The following is a 19,167-nucleotide window of genomic DNA, read 5'->3' as shown; positions in this document are numbered from 1 at the left end:
AGTTTGGACTTTTGCCCCTCCCCACCCCCTTCAATCTCCTTTATCCCTCCCTTTCCTATGTGGGATTTAACGTACACTTTGTGGTAACCTTGCTAAGTTATCAATTTTTTCTATGTTCTCTCACACTGAATAAAGGCTTGTTTCTCTATGCCTGCTTGTTAAGACATCAAGGACAGCTCCCTCCATCTGGCATTAAGTATTCCTGGTGCCAGTGTCGGGTTAACTGACACTCCTGCACTTAAACTAATGGCAGCGAACAGTCATCTCCCATGAGGTGCTCACCTTGGAAAAAATCACCCAGTTCCCTCATCCCCAATCATAGTCGTGCTCTCACCACCCACCGAATGAAACCATGGGCATGAAAAGAGGGATTGTTTCACTGTTGAGGCATATATAAGGGCAAATGAAAACATGTAATACGCATGTCCTGTCTTGGATTCGCCTTCCTCCCGAGTTCAATGAGACGTTGAAAAGTGGGAAGAGTAGAAGAGCATGCAAACAGAAAAAGACGCACTCAGCAAATCATCATCTTCATGAGGAAGGAAAACGTGAGAACATTTCTTAAGCAAACAAATCCAAAATAGCAAAATAATAAACATTCAGATGCTTGAATGGATTCTTTTGAGAAAGGACATAAATCATATATTCTAATAAACAAGAATCACTGCTGAAGAAAAATCTTTCTAAATGTTCTGTTTTTTAAGGGAAGCTTGCAAAGTCATTATGTGGACATTTTTTCTTTCACTGGGAATTATAAACTACGTCTTGCACCTCATATAAAGTGCAGTTCTACTCTACTGCTTTCATCAGATGCTGTGTCGTTGGTCCTGTTGGATTGAGAGATTGTTTCCTGTGGAATTTTGTTTTTCTTTGCACATCTTGGTCTTGTATGTCACAAGATCAGAAGAAACTGCCAATTTCAATTTATTCCCAGGTAAAAGTAAATTTTCAGCAATGCCTCCACCTCTGTGGTGTTTTTCACCAACAGGTCTCATCACAGTCCTTCTATGCCACTGGGTAACTATATGACATAACAATGTCTCTCATTGAATTTCCCAGAGCTTCTTATCTTATTACATTTTAATTGGCTGTTCTTGGGACAAAGACAATTTCCATCCTAACACAAACATCGTGTGCAGGTGAGTCCAGGGCAAAGAGAAGCCCCTCTCAGACCACATGTGTGCAGCATCACCACCCGTCCTCCTCTGAACCCCCGTCTCAATGGAAACCTAAACAGCTTTTTAAGAATGAAGAGGTTTTTCAGTTTGTTGCTAAATATAGGCCAGCCCGGTGGGAGGTGGCAGGTTCCAGAGCCATTTTCAACATAGATGAGCCCCATGTCCTGCCCAGGGCCCGGCGGGTGGTGACTGCCGGTGGTCCGCCTTTCTCTTATGCACCGGCTCTTAAGTAAACACTGCAATCCTGCGGTCAGCTACAGCATGGCAAGGCAGCGAAAGGACTCACTGTGCAGTTGCACACAGCTATGGTGTGTTGCCTCCTCTGGCCCACTCAATCTTGGCCCCACCCCGTCACAGGGGCCTGGGTAGGGGTCGGGGGCCAGCGACAGACCTTGATGTGTGATCCCAGAAGCCTGCTGGGAACTCCTGGTGGGAACAGTGTTGGACTTCACCTCCCAGACCCCACTGACCAACCATTTTCCATCTGGAAAAAAAAGTCTAAATTAAGAACATTATCACGTTTACTGACATTATGCTAATTCACAAAAAAAAAATTCCTACATCATTGAAATCTGTCAGGATGGACAGTCATTAACATTAACGAACCATGATCCATTTGAGGCCCTAATCAATATCATTTGACTATCAGAGAACTTTTAAAGATGATGTACAAAAGTAACAGGAAATTTGAAAATACAATAGCAAATAATTAAAATAATAATCTAATTGTAAAAATTAAGGTATTAATGTTTTATCCATTTCGTTACTTGTTAAACTGTCGGTTTGAAGGGAAATAATATTAAGTATATTTTGAGACATTGGAAAAGTTATGAACAGAGATTGTGTAAATGGTTAATCGAGTATCTATCACATTCAAAAGTTTAGCGTGTTAAAGAATAACACCCAGGAATATCGTGTTCAACCAGGAAATAACTGAAATCTGAATGTTTTTATCAGAGGGCCAGGATAATATGCCATTAATCATCAGGATCATATCCAATAAAGTGCCAGATTAATCAACACAGAGGAAAACTGACAGCGCCAGTCCTTATCCACCGAGGAAAATAAGGGGCAACAGGTAGGCCCTTTATCCATTGAGCTCTGTTCTTGCATTGCTCCCCTATACATGTAGATCATAATTTGGGGAGTCTCAGTGGCTACCTGTAAGGACCACAGGGGTGGCGAATAGCAGGGCTGTGGCTTTCTGAGCTTCTTAGTGGTGCAAGCAGAAGGATTTACGGTAACTCTCAGACAAGCGTTCACAGCTTGGACTCTTGGCATGGATTCGATATTGTCCCTGGCTGAGCATCAAACCCACTGAACCTGAGGTCCAAAAGTACCTACACAAAACCCTGGGATGTTTGAATGATAAATCGCCGACATTTAGTGGCAGAACAAAAAAATATTGGCCTTGCTGGGGATATCAGTTTTAATTTTAATTCACATTGAGAGCACATGCTGGGTGGCTTGATTGACCAGAGATCAGCTTCTAGTTTAATTGACAAGCTCTTCCCTTTCGGGCGAGGATATGAGTTTTCCTGCAACTTCAGCACAGGTGCAACAGCAGAAAGCGACCCCGCGGTGTCAGAGGTGCAACAATTGCCGATGGTGGTGATATTGAATATCAACTCTGATTTGAAGTGCACCGACCAAGTTATCTTTAAGTTCATGTCCGGTCCCTCTGGGACACCTCATTTATTTCTCTGTGTAACTGGACCTTTTCTCAGTGCCCGCTCTAGCCCGCCATCTCCAGCACTTCTGGTTTTGATAAAAGAGAGACCAGCTCCATGAGAGTTCCTGAGCAGAGTTTGATGATAAAACCATATGGCAAAAAAAATCGCTCAAGAAGTTAATACATCTGACATGCAGAGAAGCATAATGGGTCAATTCAGTAATCCGTTCTGGTAAGAAGGATCAGTGCTGAGACTGAGTGTGTTTTCGAATTCACTGGTATCATTATCTTCTGCGTTACACTCGGTCAAAAGCATCATTTACAAGGTTAAAGCAGTATTTTATTAATGTGCTGACTGCTGATGATGCCAAGAGGTGCTTTACAAAGCCGCAGGACTGAATTTAAGGTCAAAGAGGATGCACCGAGCCAAACACACCAACCGCCACCCTGGAGAAAAAAGCCATGGTGCTAATATTAGAGGGAAGACTGATTACAGCGCTCCTATTAGGTTTTGGCGTCGATTATGGTCCAAAGTAGAAACGCCCTCGGCACTTCTCTTTGGTGTTTGTGCCCCCGGTCCTCGATGGCACACTACATGACACTATTAAGAGCCAGAGCAAACATGCCAAAGCAGACCACAGGGTTACTCACAGCCACTGCACATTCTTCAGAGGCTGAAATGTGACCCGATCCTATTTTTCAGCAGCTTGTCAGACTCAGTGTGGTGCAGGGAGGTAAACTGGGAGGGAAAACTGTTGTCACCTCTCTATAGCGCTTACATTTTCTGACTTACAAGATGGCAACCTCAGGTGTCAAAATGAGAGCAGAGGGGTGGGGTGGATGAGTGCTGGCAGTCATTAAGGATATGGAAAGTGAAGATATACTTACAACATCAGCAGCAGACAGTGAATGGAAAATGGACAGTTTATTGTTGAAGCTTTGCAAGTTGATGGACACACCGTTAAAGTAATAAATGTAGTAACCACATGCATTAAGATATATAATGCCATATGTGGGGCTGAAATTGAAGTGACAACATAATGATTTAGCTTGAATTCAGTGAAAATATCTGTAGCTGCTTGAGGAAACCAGCCATGCGTAAGATGTTCAAGACATTGCTTTTATGGATGATGTCTGCTCCCTGTCCAAAACCATTTTCTTATATGTCCTCCCTCTACATTACTGTTGCAGAAGTCCTTGTTGCACAGCATCATCATAGAGTTGGACTGGAAACATTGTCGGGTATTCAATATGTCTGAGCTTGTCGTCATTTGAAGTTCATTTTGAAAAATGCTTGTTATGACTGCTGCTAACCATATCCACCCACTCTGTTCCCAGTGAGCGGGGACAGCGAGGAGGAAGTCTTTCAGTCAGTCAGGTCATACTTCATCTCAGCAGGATATCAAGCTGCTGTAAAAGTCAAAGTCAAAGTAAAACTTTGGACACCTGAAACCCACTGGTGGCACAACGCGGTGGAATAAAGTTTTTAAGAAACATATAGAGACAGAAAAATTGCCAGTGAGACAGACTATGGTAAGTTAACAATCTAAAAATTATTAAACACATGAAAAAGAGGTGTCAATTCAGTCTGATGATCAGGCCTAAAATGTCCCCGAATGGTGGCTTTAAAAAAAGCTATTCAAACCCCATCACCACATGCCTGACCCGAGTGAAAAGGAGACGAATGGGCTGAAAGCAACATGCAGGTAGCAACTGTCTTATTTAACCCCAAATAATAGTAGAGAACAACAAGCACGATACACCACTCATATAAAAAAAAATTATACAGTGACTTTACACAAGCTGTCCATCCATGATCTTGAAAGTATTGAAGGAAGTGTATGAGTGTGACAATTTCATGCACTACTCAGTTGCAATAGGACCACCTTAAAACATATATGGCAACTTTTATATAAGACTATTCCATTCAAAGGTGAATTCATTTGCAATTAAACGCACTTACTTGGTCTGGTATGACCAGTCGCTTATTGTGGCTGACGTTATATATCTATACTATATATGCAACTAATCTGTCTTAACTTTAGACACATTTAACTATAATTGAGGCAATAACTTTGAACAACAGATTTTGGCTAAAGGGAGGCATCCATGTTTGTTTGGTTTTAAGGGACTTTAGTAATAATAAGCAAGATTACTAGTATTTTAAGGCAACTTTTGTATTCACTGAATGCAATATCTGCAAAATTGACATATGCTTTCTTCACTTTGCCTTCACAAATTATTGACTTCAGTGATTTTCTCCATTCCCCAGAATTACATTGCAAAGTATTCTGCTTTTGGTTTAATCTAAAAAGAAGGACAGGGAGCATATTTTTGTATTGTAGCTGTGGTGCATTATGGACTACTGTATACTGAAGTGATTACAAGTGGAGAACTGGTATCTCTTCTTCCTTTGTAGATTTACTAGAGTTACTTTTGATCGACACATTTTGTGCTATGTATTCAAACTTGTAGTCAATGCTCTGCTCGACCTGTTTTGGCCAAGTATGTGCAAGAATAAGGATCACAGTGTTTTCATTTTGAAAATGAAAGAACTGCTGATCAGTCTATACGTTGTTTCCAACATACATCACTAGCAGTTCTTGTAGCTGCAGGTTCCCACCCGTCACAAACGTACACACTCCTCCCTTTGAGCGCAGCCACAAAAGCAATTCACCTCCTCGTTGACCAAAACTCACTGTGAGAGTTTTAAAAAAAAGGCCTTAACTCTCCAAGAAACACAGCCAACTCCACCACCGAAATAGATTTCAATAAATTTTAATTTCCGCAGCCACTTTTCCCGGTATTGAGATCGTAATGAATTAGCAAACAAAAGCCCCAAAAGAATTCCCGCACATTTCTCTTTCCTCAATGAATTACTGTCGACCACACAAGGAAAACAAAAGATGGCACATTTATTTTTCTGTGGTGGGGCTGTTTCAACACAGCAATTTTTCACTGACATCACCTTCAAAGCTTCCTCAATCTAGGGTTCTGATAGTGCTTAGCTACAGGAACATTTAAGTACTGTGAAAGACATTGTCACATTCTAATTAGTCACTAGCTGAAAGAGCAAGTTTAGTTTATTTAGTGATAAATAAAAATACCATCTGTAAAGTATTTGTCTGAGGGATGCAAAGCCTGAGTGGCATGGTTAACTGTAAAACTGTATATCAGGTTAATTTGCACACAAAGAAGCATGTTGCTCATCATGCATTTATACTAATAATTCAATTATTAAAGTCAGTGGTGTAACCCACTCAGCTATATCACTATACCAGCTTATATAAAAGTCTATGAGAAAATTAGTCTATATTTCCTGAGTTTCAAGTCTTCTTCAAAACAGCTTCCTGTTGATTTGTAAATTATTGTCTCATTTAGAGTCAAATGATAAAGAATTGGGCGTGGATACTGTGTGATTGACAGTTAGTACCATCCAATGGGTGCAGGTCACAGGTGTAGGTGGACGTGTAGTGGACGATCTCTCAGTCAGGCCCACCCCCACTCCTCCAAATATGGTCACTTCTGGTCTCCGGAATCCAAGACAGAGTGGCTTCAAAACAGCAGTTCACAAACCAATGGGTGATGTAATGGTGGGTTGCCACTTGGTTGCCACTTGGTTGCCACTTGGCGCAAGTGCAGTCGCTTTTAAACAGATTAGGAGATGGCCCTGATTTGTTTGGCACTGTCATTGGTCAGCAAAAGTGAATTTGGACTAAATTCACTTGCCCATTGCTCTGTAGATCATGTGTTCAGATTATTAACAAGACAAAATACATTATAGAAAAACAAACAGCATAAAGAAAGTAATTCAGAATTAGGGCTTGAATGCTTCGAAGCTTCGGCCACAGCCATGGTAATCACCGCCCAAATCAGTATTCAAATGTTTCATGTTTTATTTTTAACATTGTTGTAAATGCATTACCAAAAAATTCCAAATACTCAATGAAATAATAGTCAGTAATCCGACATAATTCATTATGTATGTGCTAACCCTGACCCTAATGCTTACCACTTTACAACTATGACAGCAAGGATTAAAAAAAAAAAAGCCAACATAGCACTGGATTTGGAAGAATTGAAAATACCATCAGTAGTCATCTGCTCTGATTAAGAGGGGAAATATTAAGGGTTCTGTTGATACCAAGCCAAGGTCAGGTAGACCAACAAAAGATCTCACAACTGCTAGGAAAACCGGTCGGAATACTAAGAAAACACAAGCAACTTCTTTTGACCTCTCTGCATAAAAGCGGTGCGGCTGCTTTAAGATCCACAATAAGGAGGTACTTGAACCAAAAATGGGCTGTGCACTCGAGTTGCCAGAAAAAAGCCGTTACTGCGCCAAAACAGCCCATACAATTGCCAAACAGCACCTAGACAAGCCTCAGAACTTCTGGAGAGAGAGAAAAAAAATCATTTTGAGTGATGAATCCAAAACTGAACTTTATGGTCATAACCATAAACGCTATGTTTGGAGAGGGGTCAACGAGGTCTATGACGAAAAGTACACCATCCCTACTGTGAGGCATGCAGGGGGATCTCTGTTGTGTTGTGGGTGTGCGTGAGCTACAGCTGCACAGGGAATTGAGTCAACATTGACCGAAACCAAGTGGACTCTTCAGTGGCTACAGGTTCTTGAGTGTCTCCTGAATATCATTGAGACAGGGGGGATCTCAAATTTGCAGGCCGTGCAAGACAACCCCAAGAGTCTAAAGACCCCGGACACTTTTTGCCGAGAAGAAGGCACAGAAAATAAAGGTCCTCATCCACATCCATCACAAAAGACTCCAAGCTATTATTGATGCTAAAGGAGGCAATAAAACTAAGTGTTTGCAAACTTTTGAAAAGGGACCATCTCATAATTTTTCTTATTGCATGTGAAAAAAAAATGGTTTTGATCGTTACATTTTAATATGAATCCCAATGAAAATAAATATGTTTTGCCTGATCACGCATGTTTGCTTTAAAATATGGCAAACAAACTTACACAAACAAACACACACACGGGCAGAACTGTAATTTTCAGTTGGCTTACTAACCACTGCAGCTCTCTATGTATGCATGAAATAATGATGATAAGGATACGGGAGTATGAAGAAGAAGAAAACAGATGTGCGAGAAAAAAAACATGGCTGACTGCAGAAAATGCTTGGATGTTTGTTTGTGTATGCTTGTGTAACTGTGGGTTCACAGTATGTGTACGTGTGTGTGTGTGTGTGTGTGTGTGTGTGTAAGTGGGCTGTGTGTGGTCAGACTCACTGGGCTGATCTTGGCCCCTGGCTGTTGCTGGCGTTCAGCATGTCTGTAAAGAAACAGCTGGAGGCAAAGCCAACACCGGTCCCGCTCAGAAGCTCAGCCCTGCCAGCAGCGACAGAGTCCAGAACTTTCCATGGTCCTGCGTCGCCATGCCAACGGGTCTTGGCACGACACAGCTGTCCTGATCTGCACACCTGGCCCACCAAGAGTCCAGAATCACCTCTCCTGTCACTGTGTGATGAACAGGTCATTTACAACCCAAGTGTTTGTGTGTTTTTAAGAGTTATGGGCCCAGGTAAAGAAAACACCGTGGCAGTGGACCTCCTGTGTGTTTCCCCTAATCAAACAGAGCTGAGAACCTTAGCACTGTAGAATAGCAGGGTTTGAATTTGTTCAGACTTGCACTGTGGAAAACCCGCACAGAGGGATATTCAAAAAGAAACGGCATTATGGAAATGGAGCTTGATAGAGATTTGTTTTGTTTGTCTTTGATAGAGCCATCGAGTTTTGTGGTTTCAACTTGCTGCAGAAGAGCATGTACCAAACAGGAATGTAACTGCAATGTTCAAACTTTAGGCGGCCAAGGGGGACTTATTTGAAGTTCATTTCTCCAAATTATGTGACATATTTATGTTCTGTAATACTTTCCAAGTGACAAAAAAAAAAGGCCAGATTTCTCTGGATGGAGAGGTCACTCGCTGGAGAAATGTTGCTTTATCTGATTTCTCCATTCTTGTTTGTGGGAAAGAGCATAAATCAGTCTGTAGTGAGATAATGCCAGAAATTTTAGATCTACAGTAGAATGTCTACATTACATTAGTTTGGCAGACAACACATTGTCCACAGCAATGATCAGTGAGCTAAATAAAATATATATACACACACAAGAACTTTGCATTAAATGATGGAACCAAAGGCAGAAAACCTTTTGACTAAAGTACACTAACTACCAGGGAGGGTAAGATTCACCGATTTGCAACAGCGCAGTGGTATAATGCCATTGGTCATACATTTTGGGATGATGCATCGTTTACGAAATGTTACAAATAATTTTCAATTTAGATTGATTCCTCCTCTCTAAACTGTTTCTCAGGTGTGCTCTCTCATCTCCATCGCTGCCAGAGGCCAACTGTCCTCAAGTCTCTCGGCCAAGTCGACGTTGGAGGCACGCTTGGCGAGTCACAGATTATCATGGAGGAGGAAGAACAACAAGTCCCGTGCTTTGCTACGAATCAAATGTTTGGCGACAGGTTCAGGTTTTTCAATGGAGAAAGATAATTTGACAAAACGCATGCAGTGTGCAAAATATTTTGTGGTATAAAACAATAAATGGCACCAAAAGCAAGGTCCAGGCCTGGTTTTACTTTACTTTTTGTTGGTACTTTTTTTTTCCTCCTCAAAATAAAATATCTGGTTGTGAAAGGGCCTCATGCTTTTTCAGAAGTTAAAAAGAAAGATAGTTAAAAGATGCTTCCTGAGTTTCAGTACAGGAGAACAAAATAATGAAAGTAAAAATGGCCCAATTTTAGTTAATTCATGATTGGTTGTTTGCTTAAAAATAGCAAATTAAATCAAATCTAAACCATCTGCACCATATTGAATTGTCCAGCCTCATATTCTTTAGCGTCACATCCTATCGCATTGAATCACATCAAATTGCATCACAGTAGGTGTGAATCATACTGTATTACATTGCATTAGAAGTTGCTTAATGCGTCTTCAGTGTATTGCATTGGCGATGCTTCAAGATGTGCATCACATGGAGATGCACATCTCCACTAATTACAAATTACTCAATAACTCTTCAATATGAAATAGTATCAGACCATGTTGGTTGGTCTGCAGGAGTCATGCAGCTCTTAATGCGAAAGCACTGTGTTATGACACGTATGATGACAGAATAAAACCATGAAACTCTAATTTGAGCATCAGATTCATGACAACCAGCATATGCCGCCCCAACACCTGAGATATGACACGTTGTTTTTCTAGCATCAAGTGAAAAGTGACAATTTAATTATTATATTTCAGTTGTGAACTCTTGAGATTTTTCTGTTCAGCAACTTATCTTTTTCTATGGATGAGTAATTCTCTGGCGGCATCTTGACTCTGTTGATGCGTTCTCGGGTCAGTCGTGACAAGCCACTGTAATTCAATTACAGAAAAAAAGCATTTCAAAAGCGGATATTTAAGGAGGACAAATAACGGGTTATGCACATCATAAAAATGCACATTTCACATTGTGTATCTTGGCTGAACATGTTCAAAAAAGAAGCCAAACTTTATTGCCATGGAGAAAAAGTTGTAATTTTTAAAGTGGCGTGTGTGTGAGGGGGATTGTTTCTTGTTCTGTCTCTCAGGATATAGTACCCACCCATGATGTCCAAGTCTAAACTTACACACAAACACACTCACACATTAGGGGTGGAGTACGGAGAGAAAACATGATTTGCGTATGGGTGTCCGACATGCGAACATTTTGATTGATGGGCAGCTAAAGAACACAGGCCGATCCTTATTAGAGGCTGCAGGCTGCCAGCTCTGAGGGATGCGTGGGCATGTCCTCCTTGGTAAGTGATCAGGTGTTTGACTCTGTCTGGTAGGAAGGAAGTCCTTATTAATGTTGAGAAGGCCGAGGCTCAGCAACCTCAGGCATGCATGCCTGCCCACACACACACACACACACACACACACACACACACACACACACACACACACACACACACACACACACACACACACACACACACACACACACACACACACACACACACACACACACACACACACACACACACACACACACACACACACACACACACACACTCACTCACTCACTCACTCACTCTCTCTCTCTCTCGCTGTGGTTCGCTACAGTAGAGGAGGGCTGGTGAGCTTCTACACGAACAGACCTGATTGGGAACAGATACCTTCAGCTGTGGAGGTGTTAAAATAAATCTATCGACATCTTTTTACTGTTTTTACCTCCCCGTGTGATTTTCTCCACTGGCTTTCATTCAATCTAAATATTCATTACTGCAGGAATAAGTGATTTTCCTGGCCTCTTGGGGGCAGCAGTCAGAACAGGCTGCAAACACAACAGCTTGTTATGATTAACATGTTCGCCAATATTCAACTCTTACTCTATACGCAGACACAGAGCAACATTAACATAAATGTGAAGTTGGCCTCGGGCCTTCTGGTGAAATTACTGCAATTTTCAATTTTTTCTTTCAATGTGTCAGATTGACTCCTATTCTATAACACTATAGCTTAGTATAAACATTAGGGACAGGGGAAAACAGCTAGCCTGGCTCTGGTCCGAAGGTCACAAAATCAAACCCACCAGCACTAAAATTGTATTTATTGTTTGTCTAATCCATACAAAAAAGGGAAAATAAAACAAACATGGTTATAGTTATGTGCTGAACTAGCATGTCCTTTACAAATAGGAGGTGTTAATTATTGAGTTTTAGAGTTGTTGTCTACTACAAAGACATGACAGTGATGTTTATTCTTCTCATCGCTCTCTCGGCAAGAAATACATTTGTCAAGCTATTCTTTGAAGGCTTTTATTTTTCTGCTAGTAAATCCTCTAGGCTACTATGTTCACCAGCTATGGCCGCTAACTCTGTGTATCTGTTGTTTGGTGCTTGGCATGTAGAGTATGCTGGAGTTTGTGGAGCTCTTTGCTCATAACAGCTGCAAATTGCAGGGCTTAAAACCAAAACAATCAGCTGCAGGGGCCTAAAATGCTCCGCAGAGCTGAGGAGGACTGCAGAGTCGGGTGATGGCTCCATGAGCCTCTCTACCCTGCAGTCATGTGATCCACTGCTAATATGAAATATTGATAAGCGCTCCTTCTTTAAAATGAACAAAACATTATTTTTGGGGCTGGTGCAGGGAATCCCCCTTCCCCTTCATAGATGTGGACAGAAATGCCAGTGACCTGTGAAATGAACACATCACAGCTACACAGCCACTTCACTCTCACCATTAACACTGAACTTTAAAAGGTCTACAACAGCTCTTTTCCCCTGTAATCCATCTGCACCACCAAGCTCAACTCTCCTGTGTAATATAAACATTTTCAGCATGCCTCACTATTTCCAAAGCCACGCACACAGGCCGTACCCCATCTGAGAGAAAGGGAATCTAGGTCTGAATCAGTGCCGCTTTATTTACAACTCTTACAAAACAAACCTTTAAAAGCCGGCTCCCCCTTTGCTCATGCAGTGAAGACGCAATGAAAGCCTGGCCTTATGTTACAGGACTGTGAGAGCGTGGGCAGCACAAAACAAACAGCTCAGCCTTCCTTCCTTTGCTTTACAAGGGGATGCAGATTGGACAAATATGTTGGCTGTTGTGAGCAAATTCGCCTCATGGATTTAGACTGTTGGAAAACCACAGTCGGACAGAAAACAAGCCGCCTAGCCAAGAGCCCATGTTTGAATTACACTTAGCCTCGATTCATCTCCTGCCCAGAATATGTAATCGAATGTCTAATGGACTCACTGTTCATTAGTGAATTAACACTTTTGAACATTTACATCATCAAGGCCTGGCATATGTTTTCAATTCATGAAAGAAAAAGTTATTCTAGAGTTTTTTTCTCAGAGGGAGGGGACATTTTCTCTGTACCACAACAATTTTAAAACTGACTTACAATGGTGAACACTACTGACAACTTTAAAGGGCCAGTCTATTACTGGTGAAAATGTATCGTTCCACACTAATCACAATGCTATTGCATGTTGTCAGCTAAATGGACAGAACGTGATGCGTGACCTTTATGTTACTGTACTTACCTTGGGTCTGCCTCAGACTACCTCAAATCGAATTGTGTCATTGTTCAACAATATTGTATTTTTTAGACCTTTCATTCACAAATGAGACTAGTATATTTGCTATGGCATCTTTTGAATTGCATTTTTTTTCAGATGTGGTGATTTCAGTCATCATGAAGAAAATGCTTGTAAATTGAAAATAACCTGAGAACATTTGCACCATGAATTATAGTGCAGTAATACTGGACACAGTTCTTATTTGTACCTAGAAAAGTGATTGATTTCTATTCTACATCTCAAAAAAAGTTACAGACTGTATCCGTAAACAGTGTCCTCTCTCATGTGGGCATTTTTTAGTGCTGCTCTCATTTATTGTGTCTCAGAGAACTAAATATTTTAGATGACCAAGCTCATGTCATTTTAAACGTCTGTCTGTCTGTCTGTGTTTGGCGGAAATCCTCAGTCAGTAACAAAACATGTGGCCATCAGTAAAAGGACATGATGTCACTGTTCACCACATTTGACAATTTTAGATTTACAAACCAACTTTTGGTTTATAAAAGCCTTTTTCAATAAAATAACAAATATAATCTTCAAATATTGCAGATTTAACAGTTTCTTTTATGAAGACAGTTTGACTAAACGAGACCACATGCCGAACCCTATCAATTAATAAGAACCTATCAAACATGACATATCCCTTCATTATTTAGCACCAGCGAAGTCTGACAATGAGGAGACTCCCTCTGAAATTTGCTTTGCAAAAGCCACAAAATCTAATTTTTACATCCAACTAGCCACTGAACTGACCCAGTTTCAGTTCTCATTTCATCCAATGGATTTTGCTGTATGATAATTTCTCCAATGGGCGGCACAACAAACTTTTCTAAAGCATCTTAAATCTGGCTCTCATGTTCATTCTCCTTTTTTTTTCAGCAGTCAAAGCCCCCGTAAAGATTCAGTTTACTGTTACAAAGAAAAGAAACCAATCATCAAATTTGATCCAACAAATATTCAGAATTTTGGCCTGAAAAATTACTTTAATAGCAATAAACTATTCTATTCATTCACTAACTGTTTCAACTCCAATCTTCAATGAGGAAACCAAAACATATCATTAATAAATCCAATTTCATTTTTGACTTACAGTCTATCATTTAAATTATTCTAATTAATGTTACGCTTAAGACCACCACAAATTTGAGCCTTTCTATTCTCTGGCTGGCCTTGATATCCTTTCATGGTCACAGTGCTTTAAAAAAGTATTCAGTGTTCTCCAGTTTTCTGGGAGAAGCAGAAAATTGAGAGGTGAAAACTGAGGCCGGCGAGCGCCGTGCCAGTCACTGTGCCCTGGTGAGCACGAAGCGGGTGGCCTCGCTCGGCGCAGGATAAAGCTGTCCAGAGGCTGCCTCGGCATCCATGTCTGTCTGCCAAGCACTGCCATGTCCCAGAGCAGCACTGGGAGAACAAGTCCACTCAACAAGGCCTGTGCATTGAGCGCAATCCATTTAAAATAACCTATGGATAAATAAATACAGGACCCAAGTTCACTGTACAGTAATTGGTCAGGAAACCAACAGAGACAAGCTCATTTACAGTAAATGGATCAGCTTTGAGTCGGTGAAGTGCACTTGGCTCACACCGTGCATTATAACGATTTGGAAATTTCAAATGAAGCCTTTTTTTTTAGTGTTTGAATATTCACTGAAATGTCTTTGCACTGGGAAAACAACAACTGACAAGCATCTATATAGGAACAAAACAACGAGTGATTATGATGAAGAAGCAAATTAAGGGAAGTCTGAAAGATTCTGGTATTGTTTTTGTTACTGTGTAAAATTAAAAAAACAACTTTTCTTTCTTTTTTCTTTCACACACACACACACACACACACACACACACACACACACACACACACACACACACACACACACACACACACACACACACACACACACACACACACACACACACACACACACACACACACACACACACACACACACACACACACACGGTGGTTAGCCTGGCCAACCTTGTTGACCCTCTGGCTTAGCTGTGGTTGCACGCTGGACGCAAAGCACTCATTAACGATTTCAGCCTGCTCTTCACTTGTACAAACAAACAGACTCAGCCCGTCATTACCGTAACACCATGTGTGTGTGGTCTGCTCAATCAGACCTTTATTGATTCTTCAATTTTTTCGCTCAGGCTGAGGCAATGCAAAAAACGGAACGATTTGTCAAGGGAGCACGCAGACTTGTGGCATGTTTCAAAACGCTTAACACACTGGCGGACACATTTTTCATCAGCCTCAAATGCTGCACAGTAGTTGTTGCAGCGGGCAGGAGCCTGTTCCACAGGCAACGCCACGGCATCACCACAAGCCACAAAACATAAAACACCACAGTTGGGTTTTATGTCGCATATAAAATGCACATCATTACAAAGAGCGCTTACCCCACCAGCTCCACTTTTTGCCCTCAGACAGAGCTATCTTTACATGACGAGTAGTGCAGAGTCTCACTGTGAGCTCTGCTGTGTGTGTTGCTTGGCAGCCAGGCAGAAGTTTATGGTAATGTTTTGGGTGATAGGTCAGGGGCAGGAGGGTGGCAGCTATCGTGGTGGCTGTGTGGGGTTTCAGGCCACGTCCAGCTGGCTGGAGTGCTGCCTCTTGAGGTCAGGAGAATGAGAGGGGGGCATCAGACATGGGGCATTTTGTGGTTTGGGTTTGGGGGTGCAAGTAAGGAGCGAGGAGCCCCCTCCCCTTTTCACAGGGCCTAGAGCACAGAGCCACAGCAGAGAGGCCGGCCACAGTCGGGCACCGCACCATTAACATCTGCCCATAGAGAAATGCTAATGTGGGGGCTGCCCCTGGTCAAAGAATCACACTTTGGACTTGTTTTTTTGCTTTTTCAATCACATCGCAGGCATTAAACGCACATGTTTAATATAAGATGGGAAGCATTTGAGGTTTTCACCAGGAACGAGCTCTAACACTGAATAGACAAGTGTAAAAAAACACAAACACAATTTCAGATGAGTAGAGCTGTGCCAGGCGGGAATCATTTCATCTTAGAAATACATTTTACAGGCAAAAATCTCCAGTGGCAGATATTTCCTGTCTGAAAAATAATGATTTAATGTACCTGAGCTCCAGACTGAGTCTGGACAACATGCTTTTGTCCTGCTCGGACCTCCCCCGACTCACTGTCTCCAGTAGCTTGACATTTATGGTTAACATAAAAAAGGAAATCTAGTTGTAAATAAGAAAATCAGCCCCAAAGCACAACCTGAGGAGGATTATCATATATCAAGCAGCAGAAACAGAAACAGACAAATCTTGCAGCTACCTTCAAATCAAATAAATGCGTGACGAAGGAGGCCATGTTTGGCTAACCCTGAGCAGGAATTAGGTAATGTTCAGGATGTACGCCTCTTAAAGTGCAAATCAATGACCCTTCTCTGACATCCTGACTAAACTTCCCATTGTGCATTTTGGCTCCAGACCTAAAAGTCTGCATTAACTGTTGGAAACATCGACTTAAAACCCGTAAATTTTACATGTATGTAATAAAGCATAAGGATTGTGGCAATGTAAAACATTATTGTTTTAACAGTGAGAAATGTTTTCCATCAATAAATAATCGTGACATCCACAGTAACAGTGGGATCCGGGTATCGCATTGGTGGACCATGACCAAATTAGCAACATTTTTGCCGGTGCCCTCATAAATAATTAGGAATTTCTATTTAACACAGCATGCTCATCTTTTAGGTTGATCTGGTGAACTGGTGACTCATGTTTGTCTTGATGAATGCATAGGAATGAATTAATTTAAAGGCAGAGTTAGCCAGTCAAAGTGCCTCTGAAGGATTGATTTATTTTTCTGTTGAGTTCAAATATCAACAGACTTCTCCAGCAATTATACAGAATCACTGACCCCTATACCTCTTTTTGCTCTGTGTTCTCTAACTCTGGTCTCTTCCAACTCCTGAGTGAAATATCTGTTTCTTTAGCTAATAAATGCTCAATTACGTGCACTACCTGTTTTCTGATTTTCTGTCTTCTGTGGCTACGACTTTATGAGAGTGAGCCGAGACGATAAGGTAACAGACCAGACATCTGCACATTAACTGAAATGAGGAGGGCTGCACATTCAAGGGATAGTTCTGTAGGTTCACAACAATCGGTGACTCATTTCACTTGGTCTTTTGATACACTGATATCATAGAAATGTTGATTACTGCTACTTTCAATGGAATAAAAGTACTAAAACTGGTTTCATATATGTTTATATAATTCTGGATGCTACAACATTTTGGATTTGGCCCCATCTGGAGCAATCTGCAAAGTGATCAGTAAATATTTTGAAATAAAACTATGCAAAGTTGGAAAATGTAACCATGGTCACTATACGAATGTAGAATATGTAATCATGACTCTCTTTAACAAACGTTTGAAGTAGATTATAGAAATGAACAGAAAATATGTTATTTAGCCCAAAATCTTGACTCGAAACCCATGTAGTAGTTTGTTCAGTTGTCATAGAGATCAGATGCAATATCTCTGTTGCCATTAATATGTCATCAAATTGACAGAATTTAACAGTGGTCATGTCTAGCTCGGAGCTCAGAGTTTGCCATCACTATTTAAATAGTCAGCTGGAGTTCGCAGTAATTAAAATGCAGTTCTCAGTAAAAAGGTTATGTTTACTGTATATTAGTGCATGATTCTGCTGTCCCAGGGTAAATTTGACAAAGAGCTCTCTATCCTTTAAACAGGTCACTGCCGAGAGCCCAGGTTTAATACAGCAAAACCAGCTCTTGAAAAAAAGTGACGTGATTTAGGCACCAATAAACCACCAATTGAAAAGAAAACAGAGTGCATTAATTTTGAATTTTGACCGCCTCAACTGTGCCGAGCTGTTGAAAATAGCTGACCAGGAAGAAGGTAAGGAGGAATAAAGCACATTCCTGGGATGACAGTTATGATTGGTAGGTGTGTATGATTAGCAGGAAACCCTTCCAACTGCCCACAACATGACATTATAAAGTAGGCCTCACATGAACTAATTCAAATGACCCGTACAATAACTCACCGTTAAAAAACCATTAAGAGGGGAAAGTAAATCTGCAAAACTCATTTTTCAAGTGAGGTTTTCCAGGATAACAAACCTTAAGTTCTCTTTTGAACAAATGGCCGACCGATCAAAGCCCTGACTGCATCATAAAGAGACCATTATCAAGAACACTTTAAAACCTTTGATTCTGTTCTTTACAGCACAATGTACGGCTATATGTGATATTTGAACGTCATGTTCAACAGAAACTGCACTGAATGTTTAAAACATGTACGGGATGTTATTAGAGCACATGTCTTCACTTTCCACTTTTCTGCGATGTTCAAATTTCACTTGAACCTGAAACAGTGTTGAGAGTTAAATGGGAGTGGTGCCTTGACATAGTAATAAAATAATAATGGGGGATACTTACAGCGTCAGAGTGTGACTTTAGTGGGAATTAACACCGACTTACTGGCACAGACAGGATTGTAATGTACTTGCCAAGTGCGCAGTGCCTCTGAATGTAACTCCACAACAAAAGCAGGAACTGTTGCCGTGACTGGAGAGGGTTTATGACATAATTGGGTGGGCCAATATAGGGAATGGGTATAACACATAACCAAAAATAGATGCTGAACGTGGAATGAGGGTGTTTCTCTGGATGCAGAGTGTGTATGCGCTGGCTGCTTACAGTAGAACAGGAGGGTACAAATTCTTTGAAACTGGGGTGATTGGGTGGGTGTGTGTACTGTACGTGTGAAAGTGGAGAGGGAGCAGTGTGAGAAGGATGAAAAACGCACAGGAATACTGTTCTGTGTTGTTGAGAGTGCAATTTAGCATGAATCAAAAGCAGCTTTCCTGGCTCCTGTTCCATGTGCTGCCGTCTGCCAGGAAATGGGATTTTTTTTCTTCTTTTCAAATATATTTTTTTGCAGGTAAAGTCTTTACAGAATGGAATCAAATGAGGTATTTTTTTCCCAAACGAATGTTAAAGTGTTGGAAGTTAGGGGCAGACTCGTTGGAAATAGAAGAAAGAAAGCTGACTTTTTGAGACAGCAGGGGGGTCTGCCATATATTTGTCCCAGCCCCAAATCCCTTATGGACCCCCTCTTGCTGACTCCTTGTAAAATACTGAGCGCTCTCCTAAGTAATTTACCACCAACTGCTCTACAGTCTGGCCTGGAGTGATTCTACTAATCATCACCGCT

General features: G+C 41.1%; 1 long non-coding RNA gene across 1 annotated transcript; it reads right to left on the bottom strand.

Moving 5' to 3' along the window:
- On the bottom strand, positions 1 to 10,246 carry LOC118315939. Its single transcript, XR_004794980.2, has 3 exons — positions 8,110 to 10,246; positions 1,465 to 1,662; positions 1 to 446 (listed from the first exon to the last, which is right to left on the bottom strand). It is a non-coding gene; the product is annotated as an uncharacterized LOC118315939 (long non-coding RNA).
- Between the last annotated feature and the right edge of the window lie 8,921 nt (positions 10,247 to 19,167).

This window comes from Scophthalmus maximus, chromosome 7, assembly GCF_022379125.1.
Source record: "Scophthalmus maximus strain ysfricsl-2021 chromosome 7, ASM2237912v1, whole genome shotgun sequence".
Taxonomy (NCBI): Eukaryota; Metazoa; Chordata; class Actinopteri; order Pleuronectiformes; family Scophthalmidae; genus Scophthalmus; species Scophthalmus maximus.
The sequence above is the reverse complement of the archived record's forward strand: the minus strand, read 5'-3'. Positions and strand labels throughout refer to the sequence as shown.